The following is a 24,619-nucleotide window of genomic DNA, read 5'->3' as shown; positions in this document are numbered from 1 at the left end:
AAGCACTCATTCCCCATCTGCCTTCCCTGCTTTATTTTTCTCCATAGCATTAAATTTCTAACATATTTTACTAATTTATTCTACTTTCTCTCTTTCTCCCCACTAGAAAGTAAGATCTGTGAGAACAGGGATTTTTGTATGTTTTGTTCTCTGCTGTATTCCCAGCTTCTAGAACCAGCTCTCACCGCAAGGCTGAATCAATTTATACTCCCATCAGTAGCTATGAGAGGACTCAATTCACTGTACTCTCACAATGCGAGTTTTAAAACATCTTCAGCCAGTTTATTTTGTGAAAATTATATCTCTTCTTAATTTCTATTGCTTTGATCAGGTGAATTTGTATTTGTGTCATCATGTATTTCTTCCTTTGGAAATCATCAGTTTATGTCCTTTGCCCATTTTTTTCTAATTGATTTTCGTGTTTTCTAACTTAGTATTGGTATTTTTCTAATTGACTCATAAGAGCTCTTAAGGTTGTAAGGTTATTAACTCCTTATTATCTGTGTTACAAATATTTTTCCTAGTTTTTCTTTTAATTTTGCTTCTAGTGTTTTTTATAATTGCATTGTTTTTTGTTTTTTTCTTTTGTTTTTAAATTTTGACATTTTTTCCTTTGTGGTCCTTCTTTTGTTTTATGTTTGGAAAGGTCTTGTCTATTTCTAAGAGCAGGTATTCACCTATATTCTCTTTTAGTTCTGTTTTTTTTTGTGTTTTTTTCCATATTTTTTTTAAAAAGTGGTTTTATTAAGATATATTCACATGCCATACAAACCATCCAAAGTATGTAATCAATGGCTTTTAGTATAATCACACAGTTATGTATTCATTATGTTTTTTAAAAATGCTTTTTATTCTTTAGTCTTTAATGTTTTATTGTAATGTGTCAGGCAAGAATCTAACAGTCATTTTTTTCCCCTAAATAATAAGCTGTGCTTTCCTTTCCCCTCTATCTGGAAGCACCATCATTAGTATATACTAAATCTTTATGTATATTAAAGTCTATTTCAAGTTTTTGCAATTCATGGGTTCATTTATATTTTTCTTTTACCAGAACCCCGATTCTCTTAATTATTATAGCCTTTTAATGTTTTTGTTGTTGTTGTTGTTGCTTTTTAGGAGGTACCAGGGACTGAACCAGGACCTCATACATGGAAAGCAGGTGCTCAACCACTTGAGCTACTGCTGCTTCCCTTAATATGTTTTAATATATTTTAAATTTTATTTCATTTTTCCTTCACTTATCAGTTATTTTAAATAAGTTTTAGGATCATTCTCTCAAGTTTAGGAATAGATAAGGAGCCAACTTCCTAAAATCAAAATCTGATCATGCCATTCCCTCCTGGAAAATCATTTAATTGCTCCCATGGCCTTCAGAATATAGAGGCTGGACTCCCTATGGGGCATCCAAGGCCTGCTGGACCCACCGCGTCCACACCTCTCTAGTCTTCTGTGCTGCTGTTCCTTGTCTGGAATGAGCACTTCAGATCTGCACCCATAGCATATACGATTTCTTACTTCCCTGTCTTTGCTTTTTCTGTCCCATCTGTTTCTAATGACCTTAACCGTCTCCCCCACCCCCACATACACACACACATACCTTCTTCCTTTACTTGACTAAATCCTGTTTACCCTGAAATCTGTCACTACCTTTCTGACTACTTCTACCCTGGGTAGGGTATATGCCCACTTTTGTGTGTCCACACCACCCTGTGCATGCCTCTCTCACCATGCAGCCCATTGCATCCTGGTGATGTTTGTCTTTCCCTTGAACTCCATGGGAGTATCTCTTGTCCATCTTTATTTGGTAGGGTGGAGGACGGATTAGAGGAGAATATTCAAAACTGGAAGTAGCCAGATAGTTGCAGTAATCAAAGTGAAAAATAATTATGGTCTTGACTAGGAGGACAGCAGTGGGGAAAACAAAAGAGGATGGGGCATATTTGAAAAATATTTAAGAGGTAAAACTGACAGGACTTTGTGTCTGGTTAAATGTGAGGGAATGTGAGGAAAGATACTTTGGATTTTAGATTTCTACCTTAGACACCTGGTTGCATGGTGGTACCGTCACCATATTTGGGCATTCAGGAGGAGGGACCAGACGCAACTGGGACAATTTTAGAAGTTCTGTGACTTGGAGATCTCTTTATGATGCCCAGTAGAGATATCTAATAGGCAATGGGGTATAAATTGGCTAACTGTACTTTAAAAAACAATTTTTAAAAATTAGAGCAACTATGGGTTTACAGAAAAATGCGGAAAGTACAGAGTTCCTATGTATTACCCCTCCCCTCCACTAACAATATACTTCGTTGAGACCAGGACCCTTTAGAGAGTGAAAAGGGGTGCTATTAACAATTATGCCAGGACAGCAAGCACTAACTCAGAATAAACCAGACTGGCTGGGATGTATGGTGTCCCTCCTTAGAAAGGTCAGATCTAAAGTTCACAGAGAAAGGTTTACAATTTCTGAGTCATGGGCGTCCAGAGACCCCGAGAGTGGGCGATGTTGCCTAGGGAGAGTTTATAGGGTGATAAGAGGTGGTAAAGACAAAACCATGGGGAATATTAACATTTAGAAGTGATTATCAGCTGGGAAATTGTTTTCAAAACACTCATGCCCCCGAGTTTTCCCGCAGATTCTGATATGGTAAACAATCGGAACCCCCTTCCACCCACCCTGTTAACTGGAGATGAATTTTTTTTAAAGTTGAACTACTGGTTTATGGGAAGGGCCAAGGCAGAGGAGCCAGCAAAGGAAAGGAAACAGGGTGGCCAGAGAGATAAGAAAAGGACCAGGAGGCCAAAGTTCAAGCAAAGTTACTGAAAGAAACAGTTGGAGGAAGCAGGAGGTGGTCAGCAATGTTAAGTGCTACAGAAGCTAAGGAATATGAGGAACGGAGAAGTATCCATTGGCCATGGCAGTTAGGGGGTAGCTGTGTCCTTTTTTCCTGGGATGGTCAGTGTCCTGCAGAAGCTGAAGGAAGAATAAAGCTGTGAAGGGTAAAGACAGGAGTAGCCACCCCCATTCCTGCAGCACTGAGGGGGAGGGGGTGGTAAAGAGGACTTTTTCTCATTTTGAAAGTGAAGATAGAGCTTTGAGTCTGTAATTTATTGACTGCAGGAAGAGCCAGTAGAAAGGGCAAGATTGAATGTACAGGAAAGGGAAGGAGTACCAGTCTGCAGTCATGTTGAAGTCCCATTTTCTTGTCAGGAGTAGCTAGCTGTGCTGGAATGTATTAATAGTTGAATGCCACCAATATGTATCTATTTGGTTGCCTTGGCATCCAGGTTTTTCTTTCTCTTTCTCTAAAGACTGAAGATGGGATCCTTTGAGGAAAATATAAAATTGTCTTCTAGTTGCATTAATTTGTTGAAATGTCACTGCTAAAGTGTTGATAAGCCATCAGTCTAGATAGAAGGTTGATGAGATGATATAGCCTTGTTGATGGATTCAGAAACACATAGTGCAAGTGAACACATTCCTTTAGAACATACATGTGTGGATACGTGGCTATGTGTATTAGATGAAAAAGTGAATTTTAAAACTGAGAATTGATTTTTTTCCCCTTGTGAAGCTCCACTAAAAATTAAATGTTAAATTTCAGAAAGAAGTACTTTCCTTTTCTGATCTGCTATTTCATACTATGTTGGTTGTATGGTTAACTTCCTCAGAAAGAAGGCAGCAAGGACACCAGCGAAAGGAAAAGAAAAGTTTGCTCTGCAAAGACCCAAACTTGCTTTGAACAGTAAAGATTTCAGGCTTAATGTGCATGGAACAAAAGGCCGTTGTGAACTGTGTAAAAGAGTTGGTGAGAGTTTGTATTCTGCCCCTTTTTTCTGTGGGAGTTATTTCCTGTTGTTGACTAGAGTTCTTTATTTAGAACCACCTAGCTTCAGAATGCCTGCTAGCTTGCCGAGAAGTGTGTACTTAAAACATGGGCTTGTTTCAAGACAATCTCTTTGGAAAAAAGTCACACTACGCATGCACGGAGACAACATCACGTTCCCAAAGGTCGGGAGAGCACGTGGACTTTGTTCCCGTGATGCCTTGCGTCAAAAGACACGCAATAAGAAAGAACCACAATGTGTTTGGGGTAGCAGTTGGTGGTCACTTGAACACCAAGTGAAAGATATTAGTTTCCTTTTTAAAAAAACAAGATTTCACTTTTCTTTGACATATTAAGGAAGTAACAAGAAGTTTTCAATATTTTATAAGGAAGATTTTATTCTTTATAGCATGATAGAATTTAGCCTGGCAGGTGAGACGTTTACTCAAAATATGAGTTTTAAGCTAAGTATTCTCTTATTCTCGTCTGTAAGCTGGGCTTCCAGTTAAGAACTTTAGGTTACTTTAATATTATCATTGGCTTTTACAGTCTGTTGAGAAAAAGGGAGAAGATATAACATATCAAAATGAGTGAAAAGAACAAATTGCTTACTGGCTGAAATTGTGGGGAATAAATGAATGCCTGAAATACAACTATTATCCAGTGCTTAATTAGTAAATTCTAGAAACTTTGTAGGAACCAAAAGGAGTGAAAAAAAATGTATTTTTGTATTTAATGAAATTTAAAACAAATTAAGATGGTTTATTACAACCTATTTATTTACTTCTAAAGTTTTGAACAAAGAAATTAAACAAAGGTATAAAAAATAGAAAACACCTGTGCACCTTTCCCTGCTTCCATTACCTTTCTCCTTTTCCCAGAGATAATCACTTTCTTGAATTTGTTTTTTTATCTCTAATATGTTTTTATTCTACCCTTGCATACATATGTAGCTGTAGTCAATGTGTAGCAATGTTTTGCATGTTTTACAACTTGCTTTTTTTAAATTCAACATTATGTTTTTGAGATTTAAGCAGGTTGATGTATATCTTTTTAGTTCTATTTTTAAATCCAGAGTCTATATTTTAGATCTCGGTCTTCTTATCCAGAATTCCTGGAGAGAATTAGCCCCAATGTTCTAAGGCATTCACTGCATGTAAAGAATTAACATGTCTTGTTCAGCTAGAATGGTTCAAGTCAAGGCTGGAACTAGTGACTGATAGCTGCTCCCAACAGGTTATGGTCATCTTCCCAAATCTGGGTTCTTTTGGGAGGCCTGAAATCAGCCATGGCAGGTGTATCAGCACGACAGAAATTGGAAAATGATGGAAATAAGGGCTTCTCTTCCACCCCAGTCCTCAAGCATGTTGTGAAACATTTACCAGCATGCGACTGACTGACTTTTCTCATGTTGAGAATATTTCCCAGTTGAGAAAGGCTGCATGCATGTGGATATGGTGTGTCCATATCCAACTTTACTAGATAATGCCAAATTATCTCCAGAGTGGTCATACAAACTTAGATAACCACCAACTGTTTGAATTCTTTTTTCCCCTACATTCTCATCAATATGTAATGTTGTCATACTTTCATTTTCATCAATATGATAGCTGTGTTAGTCAAGCAAAGGGGTGCTGATGCAAAATACCAGAAATTGGTTGGTTTTTATAAAGGACATTTATTTGGGGTAGGAGCTTACAGTTATCAGGCCATAAAGCATACGTTACTTCCCTCACCAAAGTCTATTTCTACATGTTGGAACAAGATGGCTTCCAACATCTGTGAGGGTTCAGGCTTCCTGGGTTCCTCTGGGCTCAACTCCTCTCTTTTCTCCACAAGGTCAGCTGTAAACCATGAGGCTCTCTAGACTTTGCCTCTCTCCACAAGGTCAGCTATAGACTATCAGGTGAATGGCTCTGTCTTTCTCCCTGGGGTTTCTGCCATGTCTAAGAAGCTGTCTCTACTCCTCTGTGCTCTTCTCCTGGCTCAGGTCCTCTCTTCCCAGGGCCTACTTCTCTTTCCTCTGTGTTGTGACTTCCTGGGGTTCCAGCTTAAGACTTCAGCATCAAACTCCAACATCAAAACTTCAACATCGGAAACCCTCAACTCTGTTCTTTGCCTTGCCTTTTTTCTGTGAGTCCCCACCTACCAAGGGGTGGGGAATCAATGCCCTAATGATGTGACCCTAATCATAACTCAGTCATGCCCAAGTACAGATCAGATTACAAACATAATCCAATATCCAGTTTTGGAATTCATAACCATATCAAACTGCTATAAAAGCTATGAAATATCTATTTCTAATTTGCATTTTTATTACTGCTGAGGTTGAATATCTTTTAACAGGTTTATTGGTCATTTATGTTTCCTCTTTTTTTTTTTTTTTTTTTTAAAGATTTATTTATTTATTTAATTCCCCCCCTCCCCTGGTTGTCTGTTCTTGGTGTCTATTTGCTGCGTCTTGTTTCTTTGTCCGCTTCTGTTGTCGTCAGCGGCATGGGAAGTGTGGGTGGCGCCATTCCTGGGCAGGCTGCTCTTTCTTTTCACGCTGGGTGCACTCCTTGCGCGTGGGGCTCCCCCACGCCGGGGACACCCTTGCGTGGCACGGCACTCCTTGCGCGCATCAGCGCTGCGCATGGCCAGCTCCACACGGGTCAAGGAGGCCCGGGGTTTGAACCGCAGACCTCCCATATGGTAGACGGACGCCCTAATCACTGGGCCAAAGTCCGCTTCCCTATGTTTCCTCTTTTTAAAACATTTTTATTGTATTAACATTTACACAACATATCATTTCTCATTCTAGCCACTTTGAAGTCGTGCTGATTACATTCACAATGTCGTGCTAACCATTACTATCCGTACTACCCATTACCAAAATTTTCCGTCACCCAAAGAGCAGCCCTGTCCCCTTTAAGTGTTAATTCCCATTCCCCACTCCTACCCCAGTCCCAGGTAACCTTTAATCTTCTTTCTATCCCTATTAATTTGCATATTCTAGTTTTTTCATATAAGATCAGGCAGTGTCTGTCCTTTGTGTTTGACTTATTTTACTCAACATGATGTCTTTAAGGCTCATTGGTGTTATAGCACTTTTCAGAATTTAATTTTTTTTAGTAGAGTAATTGTAGGTTTACCGAAATTTCATGCATAAATACAGAGTTCCTATATTATTATTATTATTTTTTAAAGATTTATTTATTTATTTATTTCCCCCCCTCCCCTGGTTGTCTGTTCTCTGTGTCTATTTGCTGCGTCTTGTTTCTTTGTCCGCTTCTGTTGTCGTCAGCAGCACGGGAAGTGTGGGCGGCGCCATCCCTGGGCAGCCTGCACTTTCTTTCGCGCTGGGCGGCTCTCCTTACGGGGCGCACTCCTTGTGCGTGGGGCTCCCCTACGCGGGGGACACCCCTGTGTGGCAGGGCACTCTTTGCGCGCATCAGCACTGCGCATGGGCCAGCTCCACACGGGTCAAGGAGGCCCGGGGTTTGAACCGCGGACCTCCCATGTGGTAGACGGACACCCTAACCACTGGGCCAAGTCCGTTTTCCTCCTATATTACTATTAGCACCTTGCATAAGTGTGGTACATTTGTTACATTTCATGAAGGAACATTTTTTATATTTGTTCTATTAACTATAGTTCATGATTTATATTAGGGTTCACTGTGTTGTACAGTCCTTTTTATTTTTTTAGTTTTTATTCTAATAACATAGTACAACCTAAAATTTCCCCTTACAACCACAATCAAATATATAATTCAGTTCCGTTAATTATATTCACAATGATGTGTTACCATTACCACCGTTCCATCACCACCATTCATTACCAAAACTTTCCCATCAACGTAAATAGAAATGCTTTACAATTTAAGCATTAACTCCTCATTCCCTACTCTTACCCTGATCCCCAGTAATCTAAACTATTCTGATTTCTGACTCTATGAATTTCTTATTCTAATTATTTCCTATCCCTGAGATCATACAATATTTGTCCTTGTGTGTTTGGCTTATTTCACTCAACATGTCTCAAGGTTCACCCATGCTTGTTGCATGTATCAGAACTTCATTCTTTTTTGGCTGAATAATATTCCATTGCATATGTGTACCACGTTTTGTTTCTCCATTGATGGACACTTGGGTTGCTTCTACCTTTTGGCTATTGGGAATAATGCTTCTGTCAACATTGATGTGCAAATACCTGTTTAAGTCCCTGCTTTTCAATTCTTTGGAATATATACCTAGAAGAGGGATTTCTGGGTCATATGGTAATCCTATAGATAACTTACTGAGGAACCATCAAACTATTGCCCCCAGTAGCTGCATCATTTTACACTCCCACCAACAAAGCAGGAGAGTTCTTATTTTTCTACATCCTCTCCAACACATATTATTTTCCTCTTTTTAAATAGACATTCTAGTGGGTGTGTGGTACTATCTTATTGTGATTTTGATTTGTATTTCCCTAGTGGCTAGTGATATTGAGCATCTTTTCATGTGCTTATCGACCATTTGTATATCTTCTTTGGAGTGAGTTTCCTCTTTTACTCCTTTTTCTATTGGGTTATATATATCTTTTTAAAAATTGATATTGGAGTTCTTTATTAATTCTGGCTTTTTATCATATATTGATTATATAGATCATATACATTTTTCCACAGTCTTTAGCTTGCCTTTAATTTATTCATAGTATAGTTTGTTTGTTTAATAGATGTTTAGTTTTTAACGTAAAGTTAGTGATCTTTTCTCTATGGTCTATGTATCAGTTGTCTTGTTTCTTAATAGTCAGAATCTCAGCAGCAAACTGTATTCTACTCAACTAATTCAGATAAAGAGATTTAATGAAGAGACTTTTTACAGAGATGTGACAAAATTTGAGACATTGGAAACCAACCACAGTATGAGGCTGATACTATCCCTAGGCCTGAAGGGACAAAGGGAGGAAATAGTGATGCTGGAACCCAGTGAGAATTGGAGTCATGGAGAAGGGGCCATCTGGTGGTGGGGGTGAGGTGGGGGTTGCTAAACAAGGGCCCAAAGCAGGAAGGAGCAGGGGGAAAATACCCCAGTCTCTCTCTCCTCTGACACACTCCCCTCCTTCCAGTGCCTTCTTTTGGCTGAACCCAATTGGAAGCCAGTTGGCAAGGGAGCTTGGATGAGGCAGCCCCTAGAGGTCAGCATTTCAAGGCACACAAACAAGTGGAGAATGAATTTCAGGATGCAAACAGTAATCAGCATATATTCCTTATCCTGAGGCCATAAACATTTTCCTGTGTTCTCTCCTAAAAGTTTTGTTTTGCATATTTAGATTCTAATCTACCTGGAATATATTTTCAGGGTAGATATTAGGCACTTAATTTTATTTTTCATACAGATAACCAGGTGACCCTGAGCCATTTATTGAATAGTCTGTTCTTTCCCACTGATCTGTAATCTCACTTCTGTCATATATCACATTTCTATGCATATGTGGGTTTATTTCTGTACTCTGAATTCTGTTCTGTTTATTTATCCCTATGCCAACACCACTCTGTTTTAATTACTAGAGCTTTATAATAAGCCTTGATATCTGATAGGACACATCCCCCATCTTGTTCTTTAAAATTATTATAACTATCCTTGGTCCTTTGCTATAGTCCCCATGAATTTTAGGATGTTTTCCAAGTTTCATGGGGGAGAAAAAAAGCATTGGAGTTTACATTAGAGTTGCATTTAATCTTTGGAGGCACTTGGGGGAGAATCGAAACTTTATATAGTATTAAATATTCTTGTCCATTAAATGACATTGCTCTATCAATTCTGATCTTTTCATCTGATGAACTTTTGGAAAGATGTTTATTTTCTCACTTTGAGTAAGAAAATAGTGAAAATAGCGATTCTGGGGTTTTTACCCTTATATCTATTCATTTTTATCATGAAGACATGATTTCTAACAGTTCTAAAGTAGTAACAAATTGGAATGGATTAAAATGGAATACCTGATTAATTTTTAAACTACCACCTTTTTTTCTTTAGTAATTTGGGCTTTAATTTCTTAAAGCAAATTAAACAGAAATGTAAATGGTGTTGAAATTAGCAATATTACTCCCATAAAAGCTATTTATCTGCGTGCCCAATTGTACTGTGCTAAGCTCTGTGTAATGAGGCCAAATGAATTGTTGCTATAGTTATAGTCAGAGAATTTGGCACTTTTCAGTGAGATCTTGGCTTGCTGTAACTCGTTCAGATGTTTTATTTTACAAGAATCATCTTTAGGGTCAACTAAATACATGCATTGTTTGAGCAAATTCACGATAGTGGAGTGTACATTTATTTGTAAAAGAACAGAACGGCAGTGGGCGTCTATGCTATAGATGATATTCTCGTGGTATTTGCTGCCATCCACTCTCCTTTCTAAATTTGGTGTTACAGATTCAACTTCTGTTTTTAAAAAGGGAAGTTGCATATAGATCATTCACACTATTATTTTCTCCTTAAAACCAGTCTCTGATAATTGCCCATTTAAGGAGTTTCATATAACCCAAAGAAGACTTCTCTAAGAAAAAAGTTTTGAAACAAATATTAGTTGGCAAAATTAAATCTTTTGTTCAACATTTAAAGCAAGACTTTAAAAATAATAGACTGGTTACACAAGTGTATCTAATGTCGTCTTGGTGTTTATCTGAGATGCTTACTTGAGTTTTTTCCTACTTGACTTCACTCTGTACATTTCTGGTATTTTAAATATAAACTCTGTGAATGTGATTTTTTTTTTTTAAAGTAATGCCTACTAATATTAGTTGGATAATTTTGAAAAAGTTCTGTTGTTTATTCTGACAACAGGTATTTAAAAACAGTTCTACAGATAGATACAAAGATAAGAATAATTCTACATTCTTTACATTTAATGTCTGTCCACATTTTTATTTTCTATTAATATCTTATAGCCTGGACTTGGAGGCATTTCCTGGGCTCTATGCACATTTTAAAGTTTTGACTTTTTTTTAACTTCTGAAAGTAAATTTTTTATAACTGGAATTTGTAAAAATGTTAACTTATATTGCAAAATCACCACACTTTTCTTAAAAGTCCTCTTTACTTCTTTAAAGGTACACAGTTCTAAATATTTTATGAGAATATGTGTGGCAGAAAATAGAATTTAGCCTCACAAGTCATAGAAACTTGCTCGATTTTTGAAACATAAAAGATATTTCATTAGAGTAATACTTTTGAAAAGAATATTTTTCCTATCATGGTTTTTCAAATTTTGTAGGAATTAATGTTAGCTGATGGCCTTTACAACATATTTAATTATTGGCATATGTTTGTATTCCAAGACCAAGAGGGTGTGAAGGTGACAGTAATAAATGGTCATTTGACTCTTTCAGGTACCCACTTGAAAGTCTGGATATTCAAGTCGAGTTTTTAAAAATTTTAACTTACCTCATGGTTGATGACCAAAAGCTTCTACTTTGGTTTTCTCCAGCATCTATCAGGCTTCTTCACCTAGAAATATAAAATGCTGCTGTGTTTCTAAATATGATTTAACTCAGAATTTTAATTCTTAGAGTAGGAGGAGGAAATGCTCATGAAAGAAACTCAGAATGGTTGGAATTATGGCAATAATTTGGTGTTTTATCTGCAAGGCAGTATAGACTCTTAATGGTATGTTACTTTGTGAGTGTCCATTAGTCCTTTTATCTGTGTTAAACTCAAATGGCATCTTGTAGAAATGCTAAAAAGCAGTTAAACTTGCAATAATATATCACTCACTGTGATCCCTCTAATTATAAAAGTTCCAAAAATACTTTAAACCAAGTATGAGTATGGTTATTTATACGTGTTTGCATGCATATGTGCACATAGACAGAGCAGTGAAAAGTTAGTCTTAGTTTGCCACAGTGCTGCCGATGCAAAGTACTAGAAATGGGTTGGCTTTTATAAAGGGGATTTTATTTTGGGTAAAAGCTTTCAGTCATGAAATGGCCAATTCAAAGCACTGTTAGAGATGCTTTCTCACCAAACTACTGGTGACCCTGGGATCCTGCCATGTGGTGAAAATAACAGCAGATTTCTGCTGAGGTCCCTGCTTTCCCCTTCAGAAACTACCTTCTCCTGGAGCTCAGCAGGGGTGAGCAGCCATAGATAGGGCTTGTCTCTTTCTGGGCCTCCTCTCTCAGTCACGGCTTCCCAAGTTCAGCTGCGGGCTCTCAAGCATGTGGTAGAGTTGTCTCCTTAGCCTTGAGCTGCTCCTTGGGCCCAGCCCCTTGGGGGCCTCTTTCTGTGCCTTTGTGCTCTGCTGATTCCAGACTCTGGGACCTCTCTGTTTTCCTGCAGACCTCTCTTTTACATGGCAGGATCAAAAATGGTGGCTTCCTTTCTCAGTGTGTGTCTCTCTCTGTGTGCCTCCATTTATATAAAGCTCCCCAACTTGAGTCACACCGCACTGATGTCGTCCAATCAAAAGGGCCCCAGACCCACAGGAATGGATTACTTCAAAACATCTTTTTGGGGAAGCTGATGTGGCTCAAGTGATAGAGCTTCCACCTACCATATGGAAGGACTCAGGTTCAATCCCTGGGGCCTCGTGGTGAAAAAAAGGAAGAGAGGGTGTGCCCACACGGTGAGCCAGTGCCTGCACCAGTGCCTGCATGGCGAGCCAGTGCCCACACAAGTGAGTCACACAGCAAGATGATGACACAGCAAACAAGAGAGACAAGGGGAGAGTAAGGGTGAAGTACAACAGAGACCAGGAACTGAGGTGGCGCAATTGACTGGGAACCTCTTTCCACATCAGGGGTCTCCAGGATTGAATCCTGGTGAATCCTAGAGGAGAGACTATGAGAAGAGAAGACAACACAGACAGCAAAAACAGCAGGGCAGGAGGAGGGGAAGGGGGAAAATAAATCTTTAAAAACAAAACAAAACAAAACATCATTTTGGGGAGGACTCACCAAATTCAACTCACAGGTAGTGAGAGGAAAATTTTAGCAGGAAAGACTAACCCTTTGAGTTTATGAAGCTGGGATAAGCTCTTCAGCATTCCCAAATTCGTTCAACCATTTATTTATTTATTTTTTTTTAAAGATTTACTTTTTATTTATTTCTCTTCCCTTCCCTCCCCTGCCCCACCCCCCAGTTGTCTGCTCTCTGTGTCCATTCACTGTGTGTTCTTCTGTAGCCGCTTCTATCATCAGCGGTACCAGGAATCTGTATTTGTTTTTGCTGCGTCATCTTGTTGTGTCAGCTCTCCGTGTGGGCGGCGCCATTCCTGGGCAGGCTGCACTTTCTTTCGTGCTGGGCGCCTCTCCTTACAGGGCACACTCCTTGCGCATGGGGCTCCCCTACGCGGGGGACACCCCTGCATGGCAGGGCACTCCTTGTGTACATCAGCACTGCACATGAGCCAGCTCCACACGGGTCAAGGAGGCCCGGGGTTTGAACCCCAGCCTCCCGTGTGGTAGGTGGACGCCCTATCCATTGGGCCAAGTCCGCTTCCCCATTTGTCCATTCATTCAGTGAATAGTTATTGAATGCCTATTGTGTGTCAGGTACTTTTTTAGAGGAAAGAGAAAGTAATAAACAAGAGTGCCAGTTTTATGAACTGTTTGGGTTATGAGTGAAAGGCTGGAGAGTATGAATTTTGTTCTTTTTTGTGGTGATGGATGTGGGTTGTTAATTCTTCAGTTTATAATGTGGTGCTAACAAGGCTACAGGCAGGCAGGATTTGAGCTCTTTGTGTAAAAAGTTAGACTTGTTCTTCTATGACTGTAGGATAGGGTAGAAGCAAAATGGTGCTGCCACAACTCTCTCCTCCCCTCCTGTTGGTCTTTGTATTTCCTGTCCATAAACCATATTCCTTCTTGAGAAGTTCATACTCTTCTCAAGACTCTCAGCTCTCCTGGTTCGATGGAAAATCTCAGTGAATGTTAGAAATCATGCCACCCCCAGACCTTCTTTCTGCTTGGGAATCGCCTTGGTGAAATAGAGTTCATTTGGCAAGTTCTCCTCTGAGCCTCTGTTTACTCATCTGTAGGATGTGGGTAGTTCCACTTGCTTTGCCTGTGACTCAGAGAAGGGGTCAAGAAGAGCAAACAAGCGAATCCAGATGCAAGTGCCTTGGAAATTGTCCATTAGAGGGGCATTAGAGGGGCATATTACAGACTTCACAGCTGGGGGACTTGAACCATAATGGGTTACAAATCCAGGAGAATATGGATGGGTCTGCTCAACTCCATCTTCTGAACAGGAAAATAATTCAAAGAACATCTATTGAACAGAGCACATTTTCATTATGTATTTCTAGAGCTTTCTTTTAGAAATGTATGGTTTTATATTTTTCCAAATGAGCTAAGCACCGAACAGATTACAAAACACTGAGATTTGATCCCTAAAACTCCTCCAGGAGGGTGGTCACAGCTGTTGTAATCGCCTTTCCATAGACTCCCTGTTCTGGGAAGGGGCTATAGAAGCCTTTGAGTCCAAGCTCCCTCTCTCAGGGGTGCGGAAACAGGCTCAGCGACGTCCAGGGTCTGAGTCAGTCTTACTGCTGCCTGTGGCTTGACTTAAAATGCCTTGTGCTTTTTCCACCAGAATTTGTTGCCAGTTCTAAATCAGTTACACTGCAGATTAAGAAACTAAAAATTCATAGATTAATCACAGTTAAGTGATTTATTTGTACAAGGTTTTCAAACTCCAGGTCCAGCAACTCTTCTTCTCACCAAGCTGATTCCCAGGGAGAAAAGAGGTCTGGAGGCCATGTAATTTCTTACATTCATTGAGATTTTCTGGGGAAAATATAACCACTATTGGTTAGAAGAAGGGACTAATCAAAACTGCTAGGGGGAGCAGGTATAGCTCAGTTGATTTTGTTCCAAATTAGGATTTAAGTATTTTCAAATTTTGAAGAGAAAAAGGGATATCTCTAACCAAAGAATGAAACCTCTCTCGGTATGTAAGGTGGAGTCACTGCAAAGTAGACCAGGAACAACATGGGAAGCCTTTCAGAAGGAACCCTTCGTTGGAGTTGAACTTCTACAGGTGTGAAGTGTGATTTCCAGGAGAAGGAAAAAAATTCTGACAAAAGAAATTGGAAGAAAAGATGGGGACGCTAATGCAAAATGTTAATAATAGGGAAAACTGCGGGAAGGCGTGATGGGGAAATAATATGTGAACTCTGTCCTTTTGTATGATTTTTGTCTTTTATTAGCTGCTCTGATAAAAAAAAAATTAAACATAAAAAGATGGAGAAAAGTTACAGAAGTAAATGAATTAACTTGTCCTTTAGCATAATAAGGGTTTTAAACTTGTAGCTGAAAGAAACTGAACTTGAATATATCATATTTGTGAGTTTAGTTTTCTAAATCACGACATCTTTTATTGACTCCTTGATAATCAACAGGTGATATGGCTTCTAGAACATTATTTTGAAGATTTATACTAAGTTTTCAGTGATTGATGAATGGAAAGCCCACATTCAGTTAGAATCGCATTTTTAAAAAAAGACTTATTTATTTCTCTCCGCCCCCACCCCAGTTGTCTGTTCTCTGTGTCTATTTGCTGCGTCTTTTTGTCTGCTTCTGTTGTTGTCAGTGGCACGGGAATCTGTGTTTCTTTTTGTTGTGTTATCTTGTTGTGTCAGCTTTCCGTGTGTGCGGCACCATTCCTGGGCAGGCTGCACTTTCTTTCGTGTTGGGTGGCTTTCCTTATGGGGCGCATGCGTGGGGCTCCCCTACGCGGGGGATACCCCTGCGTGGCAGGGCACTCCTTGTGCGTATCAGCACAGCGCATGGGCCAGTTCCACACAGGTCAAGGAGGCCCGGGGTTTGAACCATGGACCTCCCATGTGGTAGACGGACCCCCTAGCCACTGGGCCAAGTCCATCACCGGAATTGCATTTTTCATGAAAAGATTATTTATCCTGTTCATCTGTATACAATTTAATAATGGAAATGTTTCTTTCTTGTCATGAAATCAATGACCAGTATTTGCAAGGTACAGATGGATGATTATTTCCACAATTCATGGGAACCGTAAAGATAAAATATAATAAAAAAGCAAAGAAATTCAGTTTGAAAAATGTTTTAAAGTCTTTATTTCTTGGTTTACATATCCAGTTTGACCCTGTATTATTTCTTTCGTGCATGCTAATTAAGTGCTAAAAGTAGCCTTCAGTTACTGTGTAGTTCTACTACCCTGCAAGATGTGAGGGCAAAAGAGAGGCAGTGAAGTGTAAACTAGCAACCAGAACTACAAAGAGATGCTGGGAAATACCTCCCTGGAATTAAACTCATGAATATTTTTAAAGATTACTATCTAAAATTTTTAAAAAATAATTTAAAAATGTATCTATAATTACAAACTCAATGTTTTTTCTTTCTAAACACTAATAGTTAAATGTGGGTAACTGGCCCAATTTCTTGTAACTATTTTAAATTTATGTTATGTGAAACTGAGATGGAGAAATTCCAAATTCAGAATGAGGCCCTGAGAGTAGTTACTTTAAATGCCCTAAAGAGTGAAAGAATGGAAACCAAACTGACATGTTCACTAGGCATTTCTTGTACATTTGCTAGGAATAATATAGATTTATTTTATTTTTTAAACACATCAATTTATATATATATATATTCTAAATTTATGCCTATTTCATACTGAAGGGGTTTGACTTAGACTCTAAGAGTGTGAGAGGGCCTTTCCTTGGACTTGGGTTTCCAGAGGTTAGACAAGGATCCCTGAGCTGGCCTATGAGTGACTCTGCCTCAGGGGAAGGGTTAACCACCTGGTGTTGGACTGTATCAGCAGCTGTTGAAGCTGCCACTTCAGGCTTTGATTTCTTGGTCAAAGATGCCAGAATTTGAAGTGGGGGGAGGAAGGAGTTGTATGTAAAGTATGCATAGATGAGAGGTTACAGCCTTCAAAAACGGGGAAAGAGGTGAAAATTGTTTCAAATCCAAACTCAGGCTGGGTTTGAAACTCAGAATCATGTGTCTACTCTGGAGGCACAAAAATTGTTCTTTCGTTCTTGGTTCTTTTGTACTGGATTTGGCATTTGGTAATCCATTGCTAGACAATATCCAATGTGTCACAGAAATTCTGCAAAGATAACTTTCTGCTCACTTCAATTCATGAATAATATTTTAAATACATTTTAAATTCAACAGAGCTAATGCCACTGGCCTCGGCTCCAGATATCACAGGAAGAGATTATTGCAGGTTCTATTTCAATGGCTTTTCCTTAAAGTGAGTGCCCGAAGTATGTGAGTGTGTGCTTAGGAAGCTCTAAGTAGGTAGTGTCCTGTCTAAAATGCAGAAGTCTGGAAATGAAAGAGATCTTGGCTTCACAGCAAAATGTTTGAATGTTATGCCACGCAGGCACAAACTTTGTACCAAAAAAAAGAGAGAAATACCACAAATAATTAGTTTTTGGAATTAGCTATAATAAAAGAAAATATGTATAAGAATTATATTGAGCGTCCTCTTCCATTCCCCTGGAGTAAAGATAAAACAGGAAACATTCTCCCCTACCAACATTTTAGCCCAAGTTTAATTTCAGTAAGGTCATCAATTTGATTAATAACAAATCATTACAGGACATCTTGAATAGGTCTAAGCTTGTCTTGACATTAACGACTTATAATCACCTTTATGTTAGGTCTTAAAGCTTTATTATCCTTAAATACAACTAGTATCGTGGACCATTAAAAGCCAAAGTGATCTGAGATGATATTGATTGGGGTGGCAGCCAAAACTGTGAGGTGGCTGAATTGCTTTTAATAATATCTTTACACTGAAAGCTCACGTAATTTTAAAAATAATCGTTCATCTTCCAGTAGAGCTGCCACTGTGGTCTCTTGCCAGTGCTCTTAGATTCGCACCATTTAGGTACACACACCCTCCTTTCCTAACTAGTATAAATTTCCCAGGTAAATTTAAGTATTTCAAAGCATAAGCTTTCTTCAGGAGAGGGAAAAGACTATTTATATGAAACCTCTGGACAGAGGATGGCGATTCTGACCCTCTTAGTCTCCAAGCCTGGCTTCCCGACCGGGCGGGCCTTACGGGGGCTGGCGGGAGGCCGGCTGCGGGGTCTGCACCGCGGCGCAGCCTGCCAGGAAGGATACAGCTCGGTTCCGTCGTGCTCCTAAAGTACTGCTGACTTGGTGACCCATTTCGAGTGTTGGGTTGGGGCTGTCGCCCGCATGGGGCTTTTTCTGTCTCAGGAACCAGCTGGGGCCCCAATCCTACCATGCAGACACTTCTGTAGGCTACTGGTGCGTCCCAAACTGGGGCGTCCTGGGAATGTCCCTGCTGCGGACGCTGCCGCCCTCCCGGGACCCCCGCTTCGAGTCCCCAGCGGGCAGCGTGGACCCAGCGCCTCGGGGCCGGATTTTTGCCTCCCGCCCCCGCAGGGACCCTGCCTGCCCCGCAGACCGGCCCCAAGTTGCCGAATAGCTCAGATGCCTGTCATATTTGCGGTCGCGCGACTTAGCGGGCCGTGCGCGCGCTGCACTCGCCGCCGCCTTTGTCACCAGCGGCTTCGTCATTTGCATGAGTTTTTTTCTGGAGTATGGGGTGATCATTGGTGATAGTTCTGGTCCTGAGACCGGAGTATCTTTTTCCTCTGCCCGCCTCTTTAAGCCTTTCCTTACGAGAAAATAAAGGGCGCGCCGGCCGGAGAGGGAGCTGTGGGGCGGTGCTGCTCCCCGGCGTCGCTCGTGCTCCGCCTGCTCCTTCCTGCTCCTTCCTGCTCCTTCCAGCTCCTTCCTGCTCCTCAGGCGGCCGCGGCCCTGCTCGGCATTTATCGCGCCTCCCGGGACCGCCGGGGGAGGGGGCGGGGCGAGCCGGGGGCGGGGCGAGCTGGGGGCGGGGCCTGCCGAGGCCGGGGCCGGCGCTCGCGGAGGCTCGCTCGCCGCACGTCACTCCTGCACGGCGAGTGCTGGAGCACGAGCTGCCGCTCGCTCCGGCAGGGCGCCCCCTCCGCCCGCCTCCCGCTTCCTCCTCCGCTGCCTGCCGCCGCCGCCGCCGCCTCCACCATTGTATAATGCTCCGGGCGCGCAGGCGGAGGACGGCGGAGTCTTAGCCCTGGTGTCCGCTCCTGCCCGCTCCCCGGAGCCACCCTCGGGCCCCCGGAGCGGGGGACTCCGCATGGGCCGGGTGTAGCTTAGGAGAGGGCGGAAACCCCTCCTGATGCGTTAGTTCCCAGGTGGAGCTGCATGTGGTAAGTTCTCCCGGCGCCGGGCTGGAGGGGATCCTCGGGTGCGCGGGGCTCCGGGTTGCCGGGGGCGGTGTCTGGACCCGGCGGGGCGGAGGAGGGGCCGGGAGGGTCGCGGGCGGCTCCGCGAGAGGGACCTGGGGCTGGAGCAGGTACGAGGAGGAGCGCTCTCCCGGCCGCTGCCCCGCCCCGCGCCCTTAGACCCCCGGGCCCGAGGCCGGGGACCCGCCGCGTCCGCGGGCAGGTCTGCGGGGGGAAGGGCAGAGGACGGGCAGTCACGGCCGGGTCGGGAGGGGGTCGGGAGCCCGCGAGAGCGAGCAGTTGGGCGGAGGGAGCGCTGAGCTGTCGCCCTTTACAGCTGGGATGTGTGTGCGTGTTGTGGCAGTTGTGTTGTTGTGAACGAGGGAGACTTTTTTTTTTAGGATTTGAATTTCTGGCGTGAAGACTGCTTCACTTTGGGGGGTTTGCATCCAACTTGCTATAAAGCGTGTTTTTGTGTTACCCCGTGTTGTTAGTTTAAAAGTATATCCCTCTCCACCACCTACATCCATCACTGTATTTCTCCCTGTGCGCCCAAGTGAATTGATTTTGGGAATATTATGTCTATTAAACTTCATGTCTCGTTGGTCTTTTAATTAGAAATCTACAAGTCATTTTCGTGCTGACTGCCTGAGACTGAAAGGGAGGGGGCTGAGGGGCACCAGCTGTCCCAAGTCCTGGACTTTGTACCATTAAGTCAAGGGGTGCCGTCATGGAGAGAAAATTGTTCGTTCTTGTTTTTTTCTTGGCATTGATAGAGTTATTTTACCTTTAGCCGAAGTAGTAGTAATAGATTGAGATGGGAGTAGAACTCATAGTTTTAGGTTTAGTTTCACAAAAAGATCAGAAATAGTTTGTCTTAGAATTCTAACTTTTGCTTGCAGTCTCTGGGTAGTTTCTGGATGTTTTAGGGTGTAGAAAGTATGTTTTCACAGGCACTGGATTGGGAGGGGCAGTCAGCAGGGGGAGACATCCAGGCTCAGACTGGCAGTTTTTATTTGAATAGAATTGGACTGGCCCAGTTGGACTTAAGGAATTAACAGTAAATGTTTTCAAGCTTTGTTCTTGAAATACACTTTTTGATTTCCCGATACATGTTAAGAAATGCCCATAATGTGTGTCAAGAACCGAGACGTTGTCCTCTCCAGTAGGATCTCGGAGGCCCTAAGTGTTCAAAGTAGGCTTTTATAATTAGAGACTAGTCTCTGACAAGAGTGAAGTGGGCTCTTGGCTCCACTCAACATCTAGAGAACCCACCACCTGAGAGCGTCTCTCATTAGACGTTTGCTTTGCTGATTTGGGGTGGGATGGGTGGTGGTTCATCTAACCAGAAGGCCCATCTCACCCCCCACCCCCAAGCTCCCATTCCTCCCCCTTTTTATAGCAGTCATATTCTGATTTGAGTATTCTAGGGTGTGTTGTCAGGATGAAAATACTCATCCCAGAGTTCCCAGCTTCTGACATGAGCAAGAATAGCCTGTTCATGGAACTTTGCTTTCCTGTTCATCCCTTTCTTCATGAAAGAAGAGAGAAATGTTAAACTTCGATTTTTATATGTTAACAAAATTTTTTGTGTTGGTGGGCTAGTTCAGGACTCTTTAAACTAATTTTACTTCTTTCCTCTCCTCCTAATTAAAATGTATATAACCATGTTGCTCTCTGGTGAGAAATCTTATGAAATGGATTTGACAGCCTTTTTTGTTCTTCTTTCTTTCGCACATAGCTCTGTTGCTTTTTTCCAGGTAGGGGAGTGCACTCACATTTTATAATACCAACCAAGTGTATGGTAGGAAGTGTCCTAGGGAACATTTTTATTGTCAGGCGAGTGTCGCCACTTCTTAGGTAACAGCTGCTCAGGCTTGTTTCCCTGAAAGAACTAAGAGAGATATTAACTCAGATTTAGAAAATCTCTAAACTCTTATTTGCTACTTTGCCCCTCTTTAAAGCTTTTCCATTTGAGAAGCTGAAATGTAAATTTTCCCAAGTTGCCACACATTGAATTATTAACAATGTGCATAGTAAAATAAGGGTATATTTTGATATTTTAAAACTCCCTATCATTTGTGTAGAGACTGATAGTTTGTGCATCCACTGTTTTAAATAGTACTCCAAAGGCAGAATAAAAGTTATGGTATTACTTTAGAAAAACACACACAGACAAAAAAGGATGGGGGTAGGTTGAAGATGTCTGAATGCAAACATATAAAATGATTTCTGTCAGTAAAGAAAGTAGCATACTACAAATAATCAGTATCAAAATATATTACATTTACCCTCTGTCAAAACATTTACCTTTTAGCAACTAAGGAAGGTAAAACCTGCAACAGATAGAGACTTTTAGAGGTTTCTTTACTGTGATTTCTTATTAAAGAGCACTGGGAGGGGTATGAGGCCTTATATTTTATTTGTATCAGAAAAATCAAGACCACTTTGTCAATCTAGATAAAAATATGCTCAGATAAATACAGGCATTTAAGAATGTGAATTTTAATTCACTTGTAGTGTTTTAAAAACTTGGTTGCTACAGAAATTTAATTTTCGTTGTTATGTCATATTTTGCTGGAGATTGCCCCAGTCACAGTAGCTTCTTGGTAAAAAATAAATAAATAAAAGAGAGCCCGTTCTCTGATCACCAAGTCCAAAGATCAGGTTGTCTGCTCCAGGCACCAGAGGGCAAGCTGCAGTTTAAGTGGAAATGGCCTCACAGTAAGGATGATATCTGTCCTCAGATCTTTCCATGAATTAATACTGACAAGCAGAACATGAAAATCTAAAAATGCCGTGGCCACCGCATATGCGCAGCTCCCATTTTCTACGTACAGTTGGTAATTAGTTCTTAAGCAATTGACAGAAACCCACAAGCTACAACTCCTGTTTAAAAAGCATGTGAACATTTAATTTAGTTTGAATATTTCTGAAGGAAGCAACAACTAATCAAAGTTGGCATGTCTTTTAAAAAATTATCGCCTCAAATGGACAGCACAGTTGGTATTAAAGGCAAACTTCTGCCCTCCATGCAGATGCTGGGAAACCCTCTGAACAGAACTGTCCCCTGGAGCGTCCGTCACTCATTGTGTGGAGCAGTGTCTTTCTCCATTAGCGCTGCACTGCAGTTCATCCTTTGTATGGATCTGTGAATGGCATATGTCAGGCCAATAAGAGACATTCCTATTCTGGGTAATAAATGGATGCCTTGTTTTGTTTTGTTTTGTTTTGTTTTTTCTCGAAGACCTTGAGACAAGCAAAACATGCTTGGCATCTAAAAGTTTTCTTTGAAATACAAATAAAATTTTCAAAATAAAAACATAACAATATATGAATCTTAATGGGATAAAACATAAACAAGCTCCGCATACAGACCATGTGAAGTCCCTTTGGAAGTTTCTCTCTCTCTCTCTCTTTCTCTCCCTCTCTGGTCTGAAGGTCTGAGGGTTACTATAGCTGGAAGGGCCTGTATGTCTGGCTCAGGATCTTCTGTCCCTTGTCTGAACATAGCTAGAAATAGCTGCCAGGATTTGCTGAAGCAAACACCAAAATTTGGTTTATCTGTTTTAGAAACGCAGGCTACCGCGAGCTGTGTTGGGCATCCATTGCAATTTTCAGCCCAGAATGGGGTCGGCCTCTGCCCTCCTGCCTGGTCTCCTTTTACACTTGCCCCTGCCTGTCCAGAGCCGACGCGGCCTGGGAGCAGGGCCGGCGGGACAAGTGGCCAGTGCACCCAGCCCTGCCGGCCCTGGCTGGCGAGCAGAAGGAGCAGAAGGAGCTACGCGGTGGCGTGGGGTGGGGGCTGGAGGCAGGAGAGTACAACTGCTACAGCAGGTCTAACTAGTTTTAGGTGCCCAAAGGCAGCTTTGTTTCTCTAGTAACTAATTCATGCCTGCATTACTATCTTTTGTCCCTACGCAAAACCTGTAGCTTGACAGAGTTACTAATTAATTCGAAGATTTTTTTTCTTAAAAAAATTTCATAGACATTTAGCTGAAAAGGAGATGCTAAACCCAGCAGCTTCACATAGGATGGTGAAGAGGAAGGAATTCTGGCTCTTGTATATATTCTAACATGGACTGTGAGCCGTATGGACCTGTTGAACAAAAGTAAAATGTGCTACTCAAATATGCCGTGGTCAGACCATTAAATTATGAGAAGTCACTGCTGCAGATCAACCTTTAGCCCCTTGCTTCTCTCCTCTCCTCTCCTCTCCTCTGGCTGGCTGCTTGCTTATCTTCCCACACCACACTGCAGCTACTGGGGCTTGTTAGAGTACTCCACCCTTGGGTTTGGAAGTGTTGCTGGAGTCAAACTCAGGGAATCTGAAAGTCCCAAGGTCATCTCAACACCAGTACAGGTTTGCATAAAATTCTAGCCACACTAATGAGATAACAAGGTGGCATCTGTTTTAAACTGATCCTGCCTTGATGGCTATCCCACTTTATAATACAAGATACTGATTTGCTTTTCAGATTTCTTTCTTTTTTGAGAGAACCTCCTTGTTTGTGTGTGTATGTGTGTTTGTGTACTTACTGCTGTCTTAATACTGCCATAGAAAACTGATCTGGCATAGGAATTTGAGCACTATAGTCTACAGCTGAAAAAGAAATTGCATTGCCTCTCTGCTTGTCATTAACCTGGTGACGGTCTTTCTGAACAGTTTTAAAAACAGATTGATTTTAATGTATATTTTTTTACAATATACAGAAAAAATAAAGTAGATTTCACCTGGTAATGATTCTTAGCTGACAGTTGGTTTACAAATTCAAGATGTGCATACCAGTTATTCCCTGGTTTTTAAAGCACCTGAAGATAGCATGAATGAATAGATGACATAGCTGGGTTGGGACTTTTCTTAAAGCTAATTGAAATTGAAGTATTCAAGAGGTAATTTCCTTAGGAAAATGAATATTCATTACATTTAGTGTGGTATTCTATTATTTTTATTGCATTTGACTAAATGACTTTGCTTAAAGTTCTGTGAGTTATTAATTATCACAACACAGAAGTCTTCTGGAAGGAATACATTTTATCACAAAATAGTCCCAAATAATTATTTTTAAAAACAAATGGTTGCCTTATTTACAAAGTATCACTCAGTGGCCCCCAAGTTTAGTTTGTATCATTTCCTTTTTCTACTTTGCAAATTATTCAAGTATATGGCATGAAGTTTAAATTGGCTTTATAAAACCTTGTCGCTACCCTGCCCTATTCTTGGAAGTAGCTGAAATAAACATTCCAAATTTGTATGTTACTTACATGGGACAGGTATTTACATATTAGTATAGTATTTCCTCCCTTTTACATGTCTCTATGTTTCTATTGTGGTGTACTTTTAATTTTTTTGTACTTACATGTCACGGTGCAGATATGTTTTTCTCTTCAGTAGATAGGTTTTTCTCTTCAGGAGCCCAGATTTAGATCATATAATACAATTTTAGTTTTATTCAGTAAGTAAAGAAATTACATTTCTCTGGTTTGCCTCATTAGATGTATGTGGAAGTTAAAAGATAAAATATGTTCTTTATTTACATGGAATATTTTAAAGTGATTTTTCAGAGTACTAAGGCATTCAAACT

General features: G+C 41.0%; 1 protein-coding gene across 3 annotated transcripts in view; it reads left to right on the top strand.

The window, feature by feature from the left end:
- The window catches only part of SERTAD2 (SERTA domain containing 2), a 120,327-nt gene that overhangs the window by 79,123 nt on the left and 16,585 nt on the right, over positions 1–24,619 (top strand). Inside the window, exons 1-2 of one of the 3 annotated variants that reach the window (XR_011646112.1) lie at positions 18,727–19,019; positions 22,073–22,235. The exons of 1 other annotated variant lie outside the window; for it this stretch is intronic. The gene's annotated coding sequence lies outside the window, so the exon portion shown is untranslated. Of the gene's footprint in view, positions 1–18,719; positions 19,020–22,072; positions 22,236–24,619 lie in introns of those variants that run through there. One more of the 3 variants, XM_004465084.4, reaches the window with a different exon arrangement.

The sequence above is a fragment of the Dasypus novemcinctus genome, chromosome 17 (genome assembly GCF_030445035.2).
Source record: "Dasypus novemcinctus isolate mDasNov1 chromosome 17, mDasNov1.1.hap2, whole genome shotgun sequence".
Taxonomy (NCBI): Eukaryota; Metazoa; Chordata; class Mammalia; order Cingulata; family Dasypodidae; genus Dasypus; species Dasypus novemcinctus.
The sequence above is the reverse complement of the archived record's forward strand: the minus strand, read 5'-3'. Positions and strand labels throughout refer to the sequence as shown.